This window comes from Perognathus longimembris, chromosome 23, assembly GCF_023159225.1.
Source record: "Perognathus longimembris pacificus isolate PPM17 chromosome 23, ASM2315922v1, whole genome shotgun sequence".
NCBI lineage: Eukaryota > Metazoa > Chordata > Mammalia > Rodentia > Heteromyidae > Perognathus > Perognathus longimembris.
The window spans coordinates 16,780,120-16,800,474 of NC_063183.1; the positions used below are offsets into that span (position 1 = coordinate 16,780,120).

The following is a 20,355-nucleotide window of genomic DNA, read 5'->3' on the forward strand; positions in this document are numbered from 1 at the left end:
CCAACTCCAAAAAGCAGCACGACTGAAGAGGAGATGGAGAATAAAAAAGCAAATGAGGCCATGTTAACGGGAATGATGGAAAGCGTCAGAAATGAAATCAGAAAACAATTGCAGGAGTTTAGAGCGGAAATCTTGAAGGACACCCAGGAAGCCAAGAAAGAAATGGAAGCAAAAATGGATACAATGCAAGCCCCCTTTAAAGAAAATCTTAACATCCTGAGAATTGAAATGCATGAAAAAAATAGATTTAAAATACAACTCTTTAAAGGAAGAAATTTCCACGATCAGAGCTGATCTGACAACCATAAACAGCTCTCTGACATCCATAAACTCCGCAATTGAAACCACAACACAAAGAGTTGACCATATGGAATCCAGAATCTCTCACCTGGACGATGAAGCAGCTGACAACAACCAGAAAATGAGCACACTCCAAGAAATGGTGAAGCTTCAGGGCAGACTAATCCAGGAACTAATGGACAAAGACAAGAGATATAATCTGCGCATAATTGGAATAGAAGAAGGAGCCGAATACCAAAGCAGAGGGCTTAAACATGTTCTCAATAAAGTTATTGCAGAAAACTTCCCCAATCTCACAAGGGACCCCATCCAGGTAACCGAAGCCTATAGGACACCTGGCAGGCCAGACCCCAGAAAAGCCACCCCAAGGCACATAATATTCAAGACTTCAGACCTCAACATTAAAGAGCAAATTCTGAATTCAGCCAAAGCGAAGAAAGAAATTTTCTTACAATGGGAAGAGGATTCGAATAACAGCTGACCTATCCACACAAACTTACCAAGCACAAAGTGAGTGGAAGAACACCATCCAAGTACTTCAGGCTAATAATATGCAACCTCGGATCAAATATCCAGCGAAATTGGAGTTCACATTTGAAGGGAAAACCAGATCTTTCCACACCAAAGAGGAGCTAAAGGAGTATGTGAATAAAAAACCAGCCCTACAGTGAATTCTAAGAGGGGAGCCCCACCCAACAGAGATCGTACAAGACACACAGACAGAAACAGAAAGAAACTACAATAGCCAAAGTCCAACAGAAAGAACAGCTCACTAAAGACAAGAAGAAAAAAAAAGCCCAACAAGAAAAATGGAAGGAGAAAAAACACCCTTATCCTTGATCTTTTTAAATATAAATGGTTTAAACTCTCCAATAAAGAGGAGCAGACTGGCAGGATGGATCCGCAAACAAAAAGTTGACATCTGCTGCCTACAAGAGACCCACCTTACAACAAGAGACAAAAACAGGCTCCGAATGAAAGGATGGAGCAAGATTTACCAAGCAAACGCATTTACCAAAACGGCAGGTGTAGCCATACTGATCTCAGACAAGCTGGACTTTTCATTAAAATCAACTCAAAAAGACAAAGAAGGACACTACATATTAATACAAGGAAAAATCCAGAATCAAGACATCATGGTGATAAATGTATACTCACCGAACAAAAGAGGCCCTACATATGTCAAGCAAATTCTCACAGAATTACAGAACAAGATAGACGCAAACACAATCATAGTGGGTGACCTTAATACCCCACTCTCTCCAAGAGACAGATCCAACACCCAAAGGATTAGCAAGGGAGCTGAGGACCTAAGTAACACCATATCCCAAATGGATCTGACAGACCTATACAGAATCTTCCACCCTATAGAGACCCAATACAGTTTCTTTTCAGCAGCCCATGGATCATACTCCAAAATAGATCATGCCCACACAAAGAACCTCAGCAAATACAAAAGTATTGATGTCATCCCATGTATTATATCTGATCACAGTGGATTAAAGGTAACCCTCAACAACAAAGGATACCAAAGAGGCTATACACACACTTGGAGGCTAAACCCCACACTGCTATCCAACACTTGGGCCACAGACCAAATTAAAGATGAAATGAACGAATTCATAAGCCACAATGACAATGAAAAAACATCACAAAGAAACCTATGGGACACAGCTAAGACAGTACTGAGGGGCAAGATCATTGCCCTCAGCACTCACATTAAAAGAATGGAAGCAGAGCAGATGAATAACCTCACGATGAAAGTAAAACAACTGGAGAAACAAGAAATGACAGAATCTAAAACGACGAGGAGGGGAGAGATCACAAAGATTAAAGAAGAGATAAATCTGATTGAAAATAGAAAGACCATTCAACAAATAAATAAGACTAAAAGCTGGTTCTTTGAGAAAATAAATAAAATTGACAGAACCCTCGCAAGACTTACAAAAAAAAGAAGAGAAGAGGCTCATATACGTAAAATCAAGGACTCCACCGGAAAAATTACAAGAAGTACACACGATATTCAAACAATCATAAGGAGCTATTTCCAAAACCTCTACTCAGCAAAAAACAATAATTTTACAGAAATGGATCAATTCTTAGAGAAGTACAAACTGCCCAAACTGAACCAAGAAGAAATAAATCAACTAAATAAACCAATAACTTACAGTGAGATACAGGAGGTAATCAAGAACCACCCAACAAAGAAAAGCCCAGGCCCAGATGGATTCACCAACAAATTCTACAAAATCTTTAGTGATGAGCTAATACCAATACTCCTCAAACTCTTCCGCAAAATAGAAACAGAGGGGGAAATCCCAAATTCATTCTATGAAGCTAATATCATACTCATTCCCAAACCAGGCAAAGACCCAACAAAAAAGAGAACTACAGACCAATATCACTAATAAACACAGACGCAAAGCTCCTCAATAAAATATTAGCTAACAGGATCCAGAAACTGATCAAGAAAATCATACATCATGACCAAGTAGGCTTCATCCCACAGTCACAAGGATGGTTCAACATCCGTAAATCAATCAACGTAATTCACCACATAAACAGATCTAAAATTAAGAATTACATTGTTATCTCAGTCGATGCCCAAAAAGCCTTTGACAAAATACAACATCCATACCTATTAAAAGCTTTGGAGAGAACAGGAATAGATGGAACATTCCTCAAAACAATAAAAGCCATATACAACAGATCAACTGCTAATATCATATTAAATGCAGAGAAACTTAAATCATTCCCCCTAAACTCAGGAACAAGACAAGGATGCCCACTCTCCCCACTTCTTTTCAACATAGTGCTGGAATCCCTAGCCATAGCAATAAGGCAAGAGGAGGACATCAAAGGGATCCACATCGGCAAGGAAGAAATCAAGTTATCCCTATTCGCAGACGACATGATCTTATATCTGAAGGATCCAAAAAACTCAGTACCCAAACTCCTACACCTAATAAACCAATTTGGCAAAGTGGCAGGATACAAAATCAATCCACAAAAGTCAGCAGCTTTTCTGTACACCAGCAATATACAAACAGAAATGGAAATTATGGAAACAATTCCATTTACAGTAGCCAAAAAAAGAATAAAGTACCTAGGGATCAACTTAACCAAGGACGTGACGGACCTATTTAATGAAAACTATAAAAATCTAATAAGGGAAATCAAAGAAGACACAAGGAGATGGAAATACCTCCCATGCTCATGGGTAGGCAGAATCAATATAGTGAAAATGGCCATACTGCCCAAATTGTTATACAAATTCAATGCAATACCTATCAAAATCCCAGCCACATTCTTCACTGAAATAGAGAAACCAATCCATAAGTTCATATGGAACAGCAAAAAACCTAGAATAGCCAAAGCAATTCTAGGCAAAAAACATAGTGCAGGAGGTATCACCATACCAGACTTCAAGCTCTACTACAAGGCCATCATAACAAAAACAGCATGGTATTGGTATAAAAACAGATCGGAAGACCAGTGGATTAGAATTGAAGACCCAGAAATAAAACCGCACTCTTACAGCCAACTGATATTCGACAAAGGAGCTAAAGACATACAATGGAATAAACATAGCCTCTTCAACTACTGGTGCTGGGAGAACTGGGCAGCCATATGCAGAAAACTCAAAGTAGACCCAAGCCTATCACCATGCACCAAGATCAACTCAAAATGGATCAAGGACCTCAACATCAGACCTGAATCCTTGAAACTACTGAAGGACAGAGTAGGAAAGACACTAGAACTTATAGGCACAGGAAGGAACTTCCTGAATAGAGTCCCAGGCGCACAACAAATAGGGGAAAGACTCAACAAATGGGACTACTACAAATTAAAAAGTTTCTGCACAGCTAAGGTCATAGCCACCAAAATAGAAAGACAGCCAACGATATGGGAAAGGATATTTACCAGCACAGCAACAGACAAAGGCCTGATATCTGTCATCTACAGAGAACTCAAAAAACTAAGCCCCTCCAAGCCCAATAAACCTATTAGGAAATGGGCAAAAGAGCTAAAGAGAGACTTCACAAGAGAAGATATAAAAATGGCAAAGAAACACATGAGGAAATGCTCAACATCCCTGCTAGTAAAGGAAATGCAAATAAAAACAACCCTGAGATACCACCTCACCCCAGTTAGAATGGCCTATACTCTGAACTCAGGAAACAACAAATGCTGGAGGGGCTGTGGGGAAAGAGGAACCCTTCTCCATTGTTGGTGGGAGTGCAAATTAGTACAGCCACTTTGGAGAACAGTATGGAGGTTTCTCAAAAAGCTCAATATAGACCTACCCTATGACCCAGCCATACCACTCCTAGGCATCTATCCTAAACAGCAAAACCCAAGATATCAAAAGGACATTTGTACTTCCATGTTTATCGCAGCACAATTCACAATAGCCAAAATTTGGAAACAACCCAGATGCCCCTCCACAGATGAATGGATCCAAAAAATATGGTACTTATACACAATGGAATACTACATAGCGATTAGGAATGGTGAAATATTGTTATTTGCAGGGAAATGGTCAGAACTCGAACAAATAATGTTGAGTGAGACAAGCCTAGAACACAGAAAACAAAGGGGCATGATCTCCCTGATATATGACTGTTAACAAAGGGAGATGGAGAGACAGTAGAGACCAAGTCTGTGAACACTGTATATGTGCTTGATACATTGTATACTGCATATGGGTCTACCTGACCTAGACAAGGGATGGGAAAACAGGTTGTAAGATATCACAAGAAATGTACACAATGCCCTACTATGTAACTGCACCCTCTTTGCACAGCACCTTGTAAAAAAAAAAAAAATTTATGTTCAATTGATAATAAAAAAAAAATAAAAATAAAAAAAAATAAAAAAAAAAAAAAAAAAAAGAAAATGGCCATATTGCCCAAATTGTTATACAAATTCAATGCAATACCTATCAAAATCCCAGCCACATTCTTCACTGAAATAGAGGAATCAATCCATAAATTCATATGGAACAGCAAAAAAACTAGAATAGCCAAAGCAATTCTAGGCAAAAAAAAGCAGTGCAGGAGGTATCACAATACCAGACTTCAAGCTCTACTACAAGGCCATCATAACAAAAACAGCCTGGTATTGGTATAAAAACAGATCGAAAGACCAATGGATTAGAATTGAAGATCCAGAAATAAAACCGCACTCTTACAGGCAGCTGATATTCGACAAAGGAGCTAAAGACATACAATGGAATAAACATAGCCTCTTCAACTACTGGTGCTGGGAGAACTGGGCAGCCATATGCAGAAAACTCAAAGTAGACCCAAGCCTATCACCATGCACCAAGATCAACTCAAAATGGATCAAGGACCTCAATATCAGACCTGAATCCTTGAAACTACTGAAGGACAGAGTAGGAAAGAAGCTAGAATTTATAGGCACAGGAAGGAACTTCCTGAATAGAGTCCCAGGGGCACAACAAATAGGGGGAAAGACTCGACAAATGGGACTACTACAAATTAAAACGTTTCTGCACAGCTAAGGACACAGCCACCAAAATAGAAAGACAGCCAACGATATGGGAAAGGATATTTACCAGCACAGCAACAGACAAAGGCCTGATATCTGTCATCTACAGAGAACTCAAAAAACTAAGCCCCTCCAAGCCCATTAAACCTATTAGGAAATGGGCAAAGGAGCTAAAGAGAGACTTCACAAGAGAAGATATAAAAATGGCAAAGAAACACATGAGGAAATGCTCAACATCCCTGGTAGTAAAGGAAATGCAAATAAAAACAACCCTGAGATACCACCTCACCCCAGTTAGAATGGCCTATACTCTGAACTCAGGCAACAACAAATGCTGGAGGGGGTGCGGGGAAAGAGGAACCCTTCTCCATTGTTGGTGGGAGTGCAAATTAGTACAACCACTTTGGAGAACAGTATGGAGGTTTCTCAAAAAGCTCAATATAGACCTACCCTATAACCCAGCCATACCACTCCTAGGCATCTATCCTAAACAGCAAACCCCAAGATATCAAAAAGACATTTGCACTTCCATGTTTATCGTGGCACAATTTACAATAGCCAAAATATGGAAACAACCCAGATGCCCCTCCACAAACGAATGGATCCAAAAAATATGGTACTTATACACAATGGAATACTACATAGCGATTAGGAATGGTGAAATATTTTTATTCGCAGGGAAATGGTCAGAACTCGAACAAATAATGTTGAGTGAGACAAGCCTAGAACACAGAAAACAAAGGGGCATGATCTCCCTGATATATGACTGTTAACAAAGGGAGATGGAGAGACAGTAGAGAGCAAGTCTGTGAAACCAAAAACTGCTTGTCAAATAGTATTCCCCACAGGATTGGGGCAGCGACCCAACAGTATGTAACTAAAACCAAACAATTACTCAACATATAAAGGCCAAAAATTGACCTCTCAGGGGAATACAATAGCTCAAAAGCTATGTATGTACGTTCATATAAGACTACTGTCGACATATGGTCTAATATTGACATTACATTTAAAACCCTAGGTGAACTTTCTTGGGCGTGGCCACGTGGCTACTGTATATGTTCTTGATACATTGTATATTGTATATATGTCTACCTGACGTAGAGAAGGGATAGAAAAACAGGGCGTAAGATATCACAAGAAATGTACACACTGCCCTACTATGTAACTGTACCCTTTTTGCACAACACCTTGTCAAAAAATTTGTGTTCAATTAATAAATATATTAAATTTTAAAAAAAAGTCAAGTGTACATCTGGTCCTGACAATTCTTTGGTATAGACTAAGGTTTTGCTTCTCCATTTTTCTCTCCTGTGCTCTCATAAACTCTTTAAGACCCAAGGGACCAGAGTCATTTTGGAACAAGTGTGCAAATGTGGCTGCTAACCTTGATTTTCCTGACTCAGCATTAATATTTTGCTTTATAGGATGCAGGTCGACATGTGTGCTAGCTGCGTGGACTGTGGTGGTTCATGGCTACAGGAAGCTGCCTCCACAGTCTGCTCCCAAACTGCCTGGTTTCACTACTAGTGATTCTTTATTCTCTCTCTTTCATGGAAAACTGCTCAGGGAATCTAGGAGTCCTGTGAGGATTTTGACTGGCCCAGAGTACTCCTGCTCTGGCTCTGCCCCACCCCCTCCCAAGGTTAGAGTTGGGCTTATAGCAGGCCTATCATGACAGAGTTGCAACCAGACTTACTCCAAGGTTAAAACATCCGAGTTGTGTTTGGTGGCCACAGGGTTGCCTTGGGGTAGCATTGGTGTCTTCCCCCTCCATGTCTCAGAAACTGTCGTAGCTTTGCAGAGAGCAGACTTGGTTGGCCCTTGGTCTGTGTGGATTCTGTGACTAGGAAAATGGTTAAAGGCCCAAGCCTTTAAAGGCCCAAGCCTGTTTAAAGTTGTCACCCTGCTTAAACCAGTAGGGCACCAGCCTATAAAAAGCCATAGTACTCCGAGTAAGCAACCAGGGAATACTGGGAGATTTCAAATGTCTTTAACCAGTCTGTGTAGAAATTTGCAGGCAACCCAGCAGGAGGTGTGACAATCTATCCAGGGGACTCTGAGATGCCACTACAGCCTCACCCAGATCCAACCCATCTCTCCTGCCTGCCTCCATCACACATGACTAACAAAGCCTGCTGATTCAGGATGGAAGACACAGCCACTTCCGGATCCACTGAAGCTGAGACTTTTACATTGTCCCAACCCTTTGCCCTCTTGATTGTTATTCATTTGTGCTCTCTTCCACCTGCCTGTAAGGTTAAATGATATGATTTGATTTGATGACATATGGATCTCATTCAGTCTGCTGTTCTTTAAGTATTACAGCAGAACTCTAGCAAGTACTTGTTGGTCAATTCTCAACAAGTTACAGGTAAGCCCTACTCCTATTGTTCTCCTGTTGCTCTAATTGGAAATAAAAAGGGATTTTATGGCTAAGACTCCTTGGATTGCATTTTGAAGCCAGCCTGGGCAGGAAAAAATATATATCCCTCTAAAACTCCATCTCCCAACTAACCAGGAAAGAGCTTGAAGCTTGAAGCTTGGCTCAAGAGAACCAGCCAAATACTGAAAGGGACAAGGAACCATGGAGAGGAGATGAAGTCTCATATTAAATGGAGTCAATTTAAACTTGCCCTTTCAAAATTAATCAGAGCCAGGAGATCAAGAGGAATAGTCGTTTACCCACCTAATGTTTATACCTGTCCATTTTCCATCTGGACAGAAACTTGCACTCTTGCCTTTGTTACTTCCTATTTGTATGTGTGTGTGTGTGTATATATATATGTATATATATACACATATATACATATATATGTGTATATATATACATACATACATATAAATGTATATATGTATACATATATGTTGGGGTGAGCTGCACCTTTAAGGGGCCACAGCTGACCTCAGCCTGTCCCTCCCCTTCCTGTCTTTAACAGGAAGAGAAGGAAGTCTGACATCACTTGAGGGACAGCCCCTTGGGACCAATCAGGGGCCCCTCTCTTGTGCCCGCCTTTGGGGTATATCTGGGAGGCTCCTCATTTGAATAAACAGAAGCCCTAGAGGTTTTCTCCAGGGGCCCACGCGTCCGTGTCGTTCTTGGCGGTTTTGGGGCACCCTGCGACCACACACCACCGAGGCTACCTGTGGCCATTGCTCCCGCGTGAGCGATAATGGACCACCCAGGAAGGGGCGGACAAGCCCCTTTCCCCCCCAAGCAAGGGGAAGTCGAGAGAGAGAGAGAGAGAGAGACGAGGCTACCTGTGGCCATCGCTCCCATGTGAGAGCGATAGAGGACCACCCAGGAAGGGGCGGACAAGCCCCTTCCCCCTCCAAGTGAGGGGAAGTCGAGAGAGAGAGAGACAGAGAGAGAGAGAGAGAGAGAGAGAGAGAGAGAGAGAGAGAGAGAGAGAGAGAGAGCCCACAAATTTGCGGCCCGGCGTGGGGCAGGATGCCTACGGGAAAAGCAATCGGAGCTGTCGGTAGCCTTCGGGAAGGATGGGAGTGAGTATTCCGGAGCGTGTGGTACCTCCATCTACGGCGATGGGGCAGAATCAATCCGCGTCCCAAGAGGCCGGATCGGATCAATGGCACTCGGACCAAGGGCGGAGGAAATTCCGCAGCCCTCAGAGATGGGCTCGCAGCTTCGAGCCTCCGGGCGCCAGGCGGGGCGGCAGCGGCAGTCTAGCCCAGGGCCCCACCCCCCCGGGACTTTTAAAGTCCCTACTAGGGAGCAGCCATGCGCACTGGGCGCTGGCCTCCGGGGACGCGGGACCCAAGGCGGTGGCAGGAGCCGCTGGGGGTCACGCCCTGGCTATGTTCGGGTCTCGGAGAGTGCGGGCCGCGTGGAGCCTAGCCCCAGCAGCAACGTGCATAGAGGCATTGTGAGTCTACAGCATGCATCTGTGTGAGTCTGTGAGTGTTTCTGTTGAGTGAGGAGAGGTTCCCTTTTGTTTTTATCAACCACGTGGTTCTATTATGGGCAAAATAATACCATTTGCCACTGGAATTCCTGAAAACTTACATGGCCAATTTAAAAAAAAAAATTCTAAGCATGCCTCAAAGCTTGTGCACAAGTATCAGTATATCTGTCCGTGTGTGTTGGTAAAACATGGTTTCAAAGTTACTTGCCTTTTGACTACTAATTTAACTTTAATTCTTAATGTTAAACCGTTCTTTGCAGCCTGTGGGTGGAGTCACAGTAAACAGCCTGGAGGCAGGTGTGACTCTTATCACCAAACTCCAAGCCAAAAAAAAAAAAGGTTATTCTTTCTCTCCTGTGCTCTCATAAACTCTTTTAAGATCAAGGGACCAGAGTCATTTTGGAACAACTGCGCAAACCTTGATTTTCCTGACTCAGGATTAATACTTTGCTTTATAGGATGCAGGTCGACATGTGCTAGCTGCATGTGAGGTGCCAGACTTTGAAGTCAGGCCCCACCACGTGGACCCCATTTTAGAATCGAACCCTGAGCCAATCAGATTTGTACCTGTGTTCTAATCTTGCTTGCACAGCTGATTGTTGTAACCTTGTTCTTTGCCTTTATAAGCCCTGTGTAATCACAGCTCGGGGCTTCCTCCTAACCTCCGCTGTGTCGGTGGGTAGGACGAGGCCCGAGTTGGCAGCTCGTTAAATAAAGCCTTGCCTTGCTTTTGCATTTCGGAGTGTCTGAATCTCGGTGGTCTTCTTGGGGGTGGTCTTGCAACTTGGCACAACATTTGGGGTTTCGTCCGGGATAGCCCCAGAGACCCCGAGATCCCAGACTCCGAAGGTAAGAAAACAGCGCTCTTCATTTGTCTTGTCCTGTAATTTGTCTGTTTGTCTGTTTTGCTTTTGCTTAAACTTGTAGGGCGCGAGTCAGTTTGGTTTTTGGCCGGAACTGACCAGGAGGGCCTCCTAAACGAGACTCAACCCGCCCACCTTGTACTTGGGTCTGCTCCTTCTGCTTATCTGGCAGGAAGTTGTGGGCCAACTTGGGTCCACTCCTCCTGTACCCTGGCAGGAGGTTGTGGGCCAACTTGGGAGATCTCCAACTCGTAACTCGGGTCCACTCCTTCTGCACCCTTGCAGGAGGTTGTGGGCCAACTCGGGTCCACTCCTTCTTGCAGGAGGTTGTGGGCCAACTCGGGTCCATTCCTTCTGCACCCTTGTAGGAGGTTGTGGGCCAGCTTGGGAGATCTCCAACTCGTAGCTTTTCTTAGGCCTGTGTGTTTTCCTCCTTTTGTATTATCTTGAGGACCTCCATCTAGCCCCCTAGACTTGATCCTAGCTCACTGGAGGGAGGTTAAGGAGATAGCTCAGAACCAAGGTGTGGCCCTTAAAAGGGAAAAGTGGATCACCCTGTGCAAGTCAGAATGGTCCACCTTTGAGGAAATTGAGGGAGCTTTGACATAGGGAGGAAGCATGGAGGAGGAAATGTTTCCCGCTCCATACTCCCCATCCCAGTTAACTCTACAAGAGGAGGACTCTGAGGAAAATGTTTCAGCTGTGCCCTCCGCTCCGGAGGGTCCTGCCCAGTCAACTCGCCGTTGCCGACAGCCCAGGACACAGACGCATCAGCCCCAAGTCCAAGTCCTGACCCGCAGCCGCCGACGGGGTGGATGTAGGGCCAGCCCAAGCCACCCACAGGTGGCAGGGAGTGACCTCACCATGCTGCGTTGTCATCTCTGTGTTGTTTGTAAGTATAACAGTCTCTTTTGTGTCAAACCTGCATAGCTCATTGGAAAGATGTACAGGCGATGGTTCACAATCAGAGTGTGAGTGTCCACAGAAAGAACTCTAGGGGGACCCCCACCCAGCCTTTTTAAGCAGAAAATTGTTTGGTGTGCTAAAATGTTTTACTAAGACTAAAAATGTTTTACTAAAACTATCAAGCCCTGGAAAATGAGGCTGGAGAATGCTAAAATCATTTGTTAAAGGTTTTTGTCTTAAAATGTACGGCCGATGCTTATTCAGCACGCTTTAAGATCTTTTGAAAATGTGTGTGTGCATGTGTGAGTGTGAACATGTTCAAGACTGCAGTATGATGCAAAACTAAGTTTAAATTCAAAGGTCTTCATGCCATGCAGTAACTGGGACTGAAAAAAAAAAAAAAGAGGCTCTTTTGAAACAAGCAGCCCGTAAGCAAAGGGCGGCACCTGGTTTCAGATTGCCTGTGAGCTTCAGTTTTTCCGATGCAGATAAAAGCTAAAGTGTTGTGTTAGTGTTAAAAAGGCTTTGGAAATCAAGAATACATTTCTAGATAAGAAATTTGGAAGTAAAATTATCCTAAGTAATTATTGCAAAGTGAGAAAAGGAGAATTATGGCTACCAAAATGTTTAATTGCCATTCCAGCTTCTTTGTAGGTTTTTTGTAACAGTTTCCAGCAGGCCCACAGAGCACAGGTGATTCCTACAAGTTTGTCAAGATCTAATACTGACCCTTAATAAGTTCCAGGTAAGAGAGCATGCTTAAAAACTACTTCTGTGTGGACCACCTTGTTGCTTATAATTGGAGTAAAGTGGCCCCTTATAAGACTCATTGATCTGAATCTGCGGTTCGAAGCCAGCCCGGGCAAAGAAAGGTCCCTGTGAGAGACTTGTCTGTAATCAGCCAGCAGAGTGCTGGGAACGGAGTGGTGTGGAGCTCAAAAGTGGTAGGGTGCTAGTCTTGAGCTGGAGAGCTGAGGGACAGCACTCAGGCCCTAAGTCCAAGTCGAAAGTCACTCCTCCTGGGACAAAAGTGATGGAGCATCCAGAGGCAGTAAGCCACTGCTTGGATGGCAGAGATGGTGTCAGATCCTAGAGTCACTACTGTTGGCCTTTCAAAAGTTAAAGCCGGGAAGTCCTAGAAGAATAGTTCATAAGCATGCCTTTCCAATGCCCATGTCTGTCTACTGGGCAGGAATTTGCCAGTCATCTGTGATAGTGGTTAGTAAGGGTAAGTTTGTCAAATGAGAGGATAGATTAAAATCTCACCCCCCACATTTACTCAAAGCCCTGACTGGCAGTAAGAATTTTAAGCTGATACATCTGTTTAGGAAAGAAAGCTTGTAGACCTGAGATTGTGTTGTGTCCTTATTGAGATCTGTTAAAGGCCTGTCAGCTTGCCAATGCCCCCAATCAACAGATTAACCACGGTGGAAGGGACCCTAGACGGCATCGCCACTTGGGTTCATTGCTTCCACGCCAGGCCAGCTGACCCCTTTGCCCTGGATGACAACTACCGTGATGGAACATGGGAGGTCTCCAAGCACCCAACTCAGCCGCTTTGCCTTCGCCTCAAGAAAAGAAAGTTAGACTGAGACTAAGGTTATAGGTTCCTGGCTAGGTAAGGTCTACGCCCCTGAGTCAGCCTGAAGAAGTTACAGAAGATGGATGATCTTCACCCATCAGCCCCCCTTTAAAATCAAGGGACCAGAGTTGTTTTTGGGAAGATGAGGCAGGATAAACTAGAGACATGCAAAACAGAGGTACAGAGACTATTCTTGTAAGAAATGGTGACAGGCCCTTTGGTTACTACATTGGGCCCTATTGGCCCATGCCTTACCTCTATATCATCCCCTAGACATGCAAGCCATTGAAATGGACAGAATGGAGCCATGATTGGCTCCCAAGGTACCAAAAAGAAAAAGGGGGAAATGAGGTGCCAGACTTTGAAGTCAGGCCCCACCACGTGGACCCCATTTTAGAATCGAACCCTGAGCCAATCAGATTTGTACCTGTGTTCTAATCTTGCTTGCACAGCTGATTGTTGTAACCTTGTTCTTTGCCTTTATAAGCCCTGTGTAATCAGCTCGGGGCTTCCTCCTAACCTCCGCTGTGTCGGTGGGTAGGACGAGGCCCGAGTTGGCAGCTCGTTAAATAAAGCCTTGCCTTGCTTTTGCATTTCGGAGTGTCTGAATCTCGGTGGTCTTCTTGGGGGTGGTCTTGCAACTTGGCACAACACATGGACTGTGGCAGTCCGTGGCTACAGGAAGCTGACTCCACAGTCTGCTCCCAAATTGCCTTGGTTTTTTTTTTTCTTCTCTGACCTATAGTTGTTGTTTCCCCACCCCCCCCCAGCAGGGGACCGAACCCCAGACCTTGCGCTCATCAGGCAAGCACTCTTCTGCTGAACTAAATCCCCAGAGCCTTGTATATGCCTTTACAGATTGGAAAACTAAGCCCAGAGCACTTGCTCTGGAGAAATGTCTCCCCTTGTTTTCTCTTCAGGATAACAAAGACCGTAGTGGATTTTTCCGTGGAGAAACGGGAAAGCCTGCCTGTACCAGCGATGGACCCAGTGTCGGCCCTGTTTCTTCCCTGGACCCAGCCTGGTGCCCTGCCATGTCATAAGAAAAAAAATAATAGATAAAAATAAAAATTAAAATTAAAATAAAAATTAAAAAAAAAATGAGAAGGAGAGAGAGGAGAGTAGACCCCATGATTAGTAAGGATAGCTATGCTTATATTATATATCTTAAGAAAATATCTTAAGAAAATTTAAATCTTCCCAAAACAGTGGGAAAGAGCCTTGTAAATGCTTTTACAGATTGTAAAACTAAAAACCCAGAGCACTTGCTCTGGAGAAATGTCTCTTCTTGTTCTCTTCAGGAAAACAAGATACTGCAATTCTTCTGCTCTTCTAAAGAGAATAAGCGCTTCTTGAGTCGCAATATTTAGCTGTGGCAGTGTCGCTTGCAGTTTTGTACAAAAATTAAAGAAATTTTGCACCATGTTTCTTCCACTCCTCTCCCCCTACTGTTTGGTTTAAGGGAGTCCCGTTATGGGGAAATAGGAGCTGAGGGTTTGACACCCAACCTTAATGTTTTTAAAAAGTAAGCGCAAAGGTTTAACACCTTCGCTTCAATGTTTATATATAAAAAGAATGTTTTACTAATCACTTATGTTTAAATTATCAGCTACTGTGAACTACCAGGGATGCCAGAGCTCCAGCCTACTTCTACTTCACCACCAAAAGAGGGCTGATGTCTGCACCTTCCTGCACTTGGCAGAAACCAGCTGAGGATTCCAGCTTCTCTGGACAAAGCCAGACGGACGGCCACCTTACCTACCCCTTCCCTCTGTGGAAGAGACCCCCTATATATTTATATATATGTCTTATGTCAGCATTTGCCTTATGCCTACATGTATGTTTACAACACCCCCTACTAATTTAAAAAAAAAAAAAAAAGAGTAGCAGATGTTGGGGTGAGCTGCACCTTTAAGGGGCCACAACTGACCACAGCCTGTCCCTCCCCTTCCTGTCTTTAACAGGAAGAGAAGGAAGTCTGACATCACTTGAGGGACAGCCCCTTGGGACCAATCAGGGGCCCCTCTCTTGTGCCTGCCTTTGGGGTATATCTGGGAGGCTCCTCATTTGAATAAACAGAAGCCCTAGAGGTTTTCTCCAGGGGCCCACGCGTCTGTGTCGTTCTTGGCGGTTTTGGGGCACCCTGCGACCACATGCCACCGAGGCTACCTGTGGCCATCGCTCCCGCGTGAGCGATAATGGACCACCCAGGAAGGGGCGGACAAGCCCCTTCCCCCCCCAAGCGAGGGGAAGTAGAGAGAGAGAGAGACGAGGCTACCTGTGGCCATCGCTCCCATGTGAGAGTGATAGAGGACCACCCAGGAAGGGGCGGACAAGCCCCTTCCCCCTCCAAGAGAGGGGAAGTCAAGAGAGAGAGAGAGAGCGCCCACACATATATACTTATATGCTCGTATACATATACATATACATATATACATATATGTATATTATATATATTAGCCTCTGACTGGTTACTCCCAACCAGTCCACTATCCCTAAACACTTCCTTCGTGCCGCCAGTCCAGTTATTCCTCCTTCCTTGTAATGGGCCACAATTGGGTTTATGTTCCAAATGGAACTTTTCTGGCTTGTGCCCAGGGTATATTCTCCCTCCCATGTTGTTCATGTTAACTGGTCAGCCTTTTGCCTGACCCTTTTCAAGTCTCTTTTAACAGGATAACATCCCTTACCGAGGTTGCCACCTGGGAACTTGCAGTTCAAGGCCACCTCTTACTACACTGCTCTGCCCAGCACAGATCTGGACTCTGAAGACCCCAGCCCCAGGGACTCCTTGATGTGCCCAAGCTGCAGGAGGTAGCCAGAGGAGACCATGACACCCATTGGCCCTGATAACCATTCTCGTGGAAATGATGAGGACTTTTACCAACCAAACTGTCAAATAAATACTTCTTGGACAGTACCAGGCCAAATGACGAATCAGGGACCCCTGACTACTTCGCCCCTTTACAGCAGGAAGTAACTCCAGAAGAAATAACCTCTGCCCATACTCCCGGCCTGGTACCCCTCCTCTGTTATTAAACAACAAATGGGGGAATGTTAGCATTTCCCTAGCCTCAGGTCCTCAGCTCCTCCCACTAGCACCCAGATCCACCCATAGCTAACGAGCCACTCCTACTCACTACCTAACTACTTCCCCTTTACCCCCAAAGAGAGAAGCTGCCACCTGGATAAGGTGCAGACGCCATGTAGCTCCCTTTCCCATGGGAACTATGGCCCCACTAATAAACCTCCTTATGAACCTTCTTCTCCTGTCTGTGATTATCTCCGCATGCTCCTCTGGGATGGCCAGGACCTATGCTTTCACTTAGTAGTTTCAATTACAACCATGAGCCACAAGTGCCCAGTGACTTATTGAATTTTGATTTGCACCTGCAGTTTTCTTGGTAGGGCCAAACAATCTCACAGGCCTTATAATGTCCCACGGGCTGGGCATTCTCAATCCCTGAGCTAAGGGGTTGGGGATATAGCCTAGTGGCAAGAGTGCCTGCCTCGGATACACGAGGCCCTAGGTTCGATTCCCCAGCACCACATATACAGAAAACGGCCAGAAGCGGCGCTGTGGCTCAAGTGGCAGAGTGCTAGCCTTGAGTGGGAAGAAGCCAGGGACAGTGCTCAGGCCCTGAGTCCAAGGACTGGCCAAAAAAAAACAAAAAACAAACAAACAAAGGAAGCTCAATCCCTGAGCTAAGGTTTTTCATATCCTATTTCACAACTAATCCCCAAGTAACTCTTTATGGGCTGGGAATGTGGCCTAGTGGCAAGAGCACTTACCTCGTATACATGAAGCCCTGGGTTCCATTCCCCAGCACCACATATATAGAAAACGGCCAGAAGTGGCGCTGTGGCTCAAGTGGCAGAGTGCTAGCCTTGAGCAAAAAGAAGCCAGGGACAGTGCTCAGGCCCTGAGTTCAAGCCCCAGGACTGGCAAAAAAAAAAAAGAAAGAAAGAAAGAAAGAAAGAAAATCATCATATACAACAACTTCCACTACCTCAACATCAACCAAGTTTTCAGCTCATGAATCCTTAAGAAACAAACCGTATCTAAACCACAATGCCAACCCTACCCCTTCCTCCACATTGGGCCTTCCAAACTAAGGTATTCTTGTATGGTTTGGCAGGTCCTGAGTCCTAGGTCCACAATAGCCGCTGTGGACTGTTCTGGGACCTTCAGTGCCTCAAGAAGACTGGCATACTTTAGCCTTCTAAGGCAAAAAGAAAAAGCTGAGTGCAGTGGTTTATACCCATAAACCCAGCTACCTGGGAGGCAAAAGATTGGGAGGATAGAAATTCAAGGCCAATGTAATAACACACATCTATAGTCCCAGCTTATCTGAGAGGCATAGATCGGAGTACTTAGAGAGAGGTAGCAGGAGAAATTAGACATCCAATGTGTGCCTGGTTTGCATTTTACTGAAGAGCTAAGACAGAGCACGGTGAGGAGGGCCAGCTCCTTCCCCAGTGACCTCCACTGGAGGACCGGCTCCCGTGGTGGTTGACACTGACCCTGCCTGCAATGATCTGTGGTCTTCACCTCCCAATGACTCAAGTTCTGTGTGTGTGTGTGTGTGTGTGCCATGCACACCCATGCCACTCCTGGGGCTTGAACTCGGGGCCTGCTGTCCCGGAGCTGCTTCTGCTCAAGGCCCGGCACTCTACCAGGTGAGCCACAGCTCCGCTTCCGGCTGGTTGGGATGAATCGGGGACGAAGCCCCACCAGACTTTGCGGCCCTGGCTGCCTGGAACCCCCGGACACGGGTCTGATCCCACACTTTCTTCCTAACAAGGCTCCTCCCTGGGCATCGTCGGGCTCCTTTGCCGGGATGGAAGCTCCCTGCCCGTGGGCTTCCCACCGGAGCGGCCTCCCGCCCCGCCCGCTCCACCAGCGGCCCTGGGGAATGGGAGGTTTCATGGACACCACGATCCCTCCCCCAGACATGCGCAGGAGTTTCACGCCGGGGAAGCCGGCGTGGTCACGGTTCCTAAGAAGCATGCGCACTGCGCGCGCCGCGTCCCAGGGCTCCGCCTCCCCCCAGCCCCGCCCGCGGCCCATTTCCCATGATCCCCTAATTTGCATATACGCCAAAGGCTCCGAGGAAACGCAACTCGCCTTAACTTTCACAAAGGTGCAAGCATGTCGTGTGGCACTCGCAACGTCACAATTTCCCGTGTATTTTGGAATTGAGAAAGGACAGTTTTGGTTTGAACAGGTCACCGTAAGTGTCAAGTTCTCGGCCTAGTGGGCTTTATATACCTTCCGGGTGACCGTTATAGTCGTGCTCGCTTCGGCAGCACATATACTAAAATTGGAACGATACAGAGAAGATTAGCATGGCCCCTGCGCAAGGATGACACGCAAATTCGTGAAGCGTTCCATATTTTGGTTTTTCCCCCTTCCAGGTGTTACCAGACTCCTTTATGCCACAACCCTGGGTGTCTTGGCATCTGCCTGGCTCACTTGGATGCCAGGATTCGGGTCCAAAACCGACCGAGACCTGGGGTCACGGCAGAACCTGAAAACCCTCACCAGAGCCGGGCGGGCGGGCAGGGCCACACCGAGTCCTGGAACTGACTCACGTGTGTTGAGCCACCAGCACCTGTCCCCGGTCATCCTGAAGGTGAAGGTGATGGTGATGCCCAGTGTTCACTCGGGGGCCCCCCGGGCGTCCTTGGGGCGGGCGGCTTTTACACGCTGGGCAGCCTGGCCCTGCCCATCCCGGTCTCCCTTTCCAGGGAGACTCGCGGCCTAGGGCGGCGCTGTCCTGACACACGACGACCACTGGGTGGCGGTGCAGCCCCAGCCACCGCTCCCGGCGCTTTCCTGGGGGAAGCAGCCCGGCCCTTCCCGTCCGGCCCGGAGCTGGGACCGCAGGGCCGGAGCCACCGGGGCTGAGCCTGGGCCCCCGAGGGGAAGCGACGCTTTCCGGGCCACAGCAGACGCTAGGGGCTGGGGGCTCGGACGCCTTCCCGTGCCTCTGGCCCGACCCCTGGCCTCCCTCCCTCCCTAGAACTGGACGATTGCTGCTGATCGACTTTCCTTTCTCTCCCGCCCCCACCCCCCAAATGCCCGATTGTTTGTTTGCTACTTGGGGAGGAGATTTCATGGCGGCCCGCCTAAATGTCCTGAAAGAACTTCATTCTTTTTGACGTGACCAGTTGGGGGGGGGGGGGCCCGAATTGGGAGGGGTGGGGGAAACAGTTGTGGGGAAATCCAAAGACCTGGCTGACTCTGCGGCGGCGGCGGACTTGGGTGAGGGCCCCGCCCCTCGGGACGCACACACAGGTTGGCGCTGCAGGTGGCGCGCGCAGTCTCTCAATCTGGGAACTTCGGGGCTTCACAAAGTGTGCCCAGAAAATTCAACAGGAAAGAAAATTCAAGGAGAAAGTTATGATCTTAGGAAGCTCGGATCATCTTAGCACTTCAGTCAAGCACAAAACAGTTTGGAGGCTGGGGCTGCCCGGCCCAGTTAGGACAGCGTGTGCATTCCTATCCACTCCACCCTCTACAGCCATGCCGACATCAGACACAGGAATACCCCCGCCAAGGACCCAGTGTTCCTGAAGGTACACCTTCCGCAGCGGTCTTCACGTTCACAAAGAAGTTAAAGTTCCTGCATGCACACGTGCAGTGATTACCAATGGCAGAAGAGCAGTAAGCGCCCTGAGAGGCTGTTTCCTCTCAAGCGCGGGATGGGAATTTCAAGGTATCCCCAGAGATGGGGTTGGGTGTTGTGAACATCACAGGGGCTACTCACATAAATACTGTACTGTGAAAACACCACGAGTCAGAACAATGGAGGGTGACTCGATTCTTTCTTGGTGTTGTTTGTGCTCTTCCTGTGAGAGGAATGCTTGAGGGTGAAGGCCCTGGTGGCTCAGGCTTGTAATTCTACTCAGGAGGAAGCTGAAAGCTGAGGACAGAGATTCAAAGTTATCCCAGGAAGAAAAACCTCCAATAAAGGGGGGGGGGGGGGGGATAGCCAGATTGGAAGCTGTGGCTCAAGAGGCAGACTGACAGCTTTGAGCCCGAAAACCCTAAGCAAGACCTATAGACCCCAAATTCAAGCACCAGTGCACACATAAATAAACAAACAAGTAAGCTTTTACAGCCATTGGTTGCTTCCTCACAACACAAGCAGGGAGTTTATTTGTGGCAAGTGGAGTGCCTGATAATTCTTTTCAGAGAACACTTGGAAAATTTAAAATTTATTGAATTAAAAAAAATAAGCAGTCCTATGAAGTAGGTACT

General features: G+C 46.2%; 1 non-coding gene across 1 annotated transcript; it reads left to right on the forward strand.

The window, feature by feature from the left end:
• The first annotated feature begins 18,382 nt into the window (after positions 1 to 18,382).
• Positions 18,383 to 18,489, forward strand: LOC125341240. Its single transcript, XR_007208923.1, has one exon. It is a non-coding gene; the product is annotated as a U6 spliceosomal RNA (small nuclear RNA).
• The last annotated feature ends 1,866 nt before the right edge of the window (positions 18,490 to 20,355 follow it).